This window comes from Sinocyclocheilus rhinocerous, unplaced genomic scaffold, assembly GCF_001515625.1.
Source record: "Sinocyclocheilus rhinocerous isolate Xijiao unplaced genomic scaffold, SAMN03320098_v1.1 C35612578, whole genome shotgun sequence".
Classification (NCBI taxonomy): domain Eukaryota; kingdom Metazoa; phylum Chordata; class Actinopteri; order Cypriniformes; family Cyprinidae; genus Sinocyclocheilus; species Sinocyclocheilus rhinocerous.
In genome coordinates, this window is record NW_015757538.1 from 1 (window position 1) to 549 (window position 549).

General features: G+C 38.3%; 1 long non-coding RNA gene across 1 annotated transcript; it reads right to left on the reverse strand.

Moving 5' to 3' along the window:
- On the reverse strand, nucleotides 1-538 carry LOC107734984 (uncharacterized). The gene is made up of 4 exons (XR_001639243.1): nucleotides 480-538; nucleotides 341-388; nucleotides 166-249; nucleotides 1-24 (listed from the first exon to the last, which is right to left on the reverse strand). It is a non-coding gene; the product is annotated as an uncharacterized LOC107734984 (long non-coding RNA).
- Between the last annotated feature and the right edge of the window lie 11 nt (nucleotides 539-549).

The following is a 549-nucleotide window of genomic DNA, read 5'->3' on the forward strand; positions in this document are numbered from 1 at the left end:
GAAGTCCTTGGTTGCAGCATCATCCTGTGAGATGAGAATCATGGTGAACCACAGTTATAATGATTAATATCCTGTATGATTATTGATTTCTTTCACTAACAATTCATATAGCAAAATAAGCAAATCATTAAAATGTGTGTGCCACATATGTTAAAGGATACTAACAGGTAAAGCTGGCCGAGGATCATTGTTATATGGAGGCAACCACGTGACCACCACATAACTGTTGACAGCAAACACATCTTTGCCCTGAAAAGATAGAAACACATAGTGCAGTGTGACATTAAATATTTTTCGTAACCCCTGAATTACTAAACACAACAAAAGCTATCAAACTGACCTGTGAAGCTGCAAGTGCAGCGATGAGCTGAAAGCACTGATTAGCAATCTGGTAAAAGAAAATGGATGAATATTAGTAAAGTTGCAGTCATATCAACCCTATGTCAACAGCAAAATAATGCCTATGAATGGACATTTACCGTTGCCTCTAACTCATCAAAGGCCAAAGACCAAAAGTCACTTCTCTTTAATGTTTGGGCTGGGCTCAGC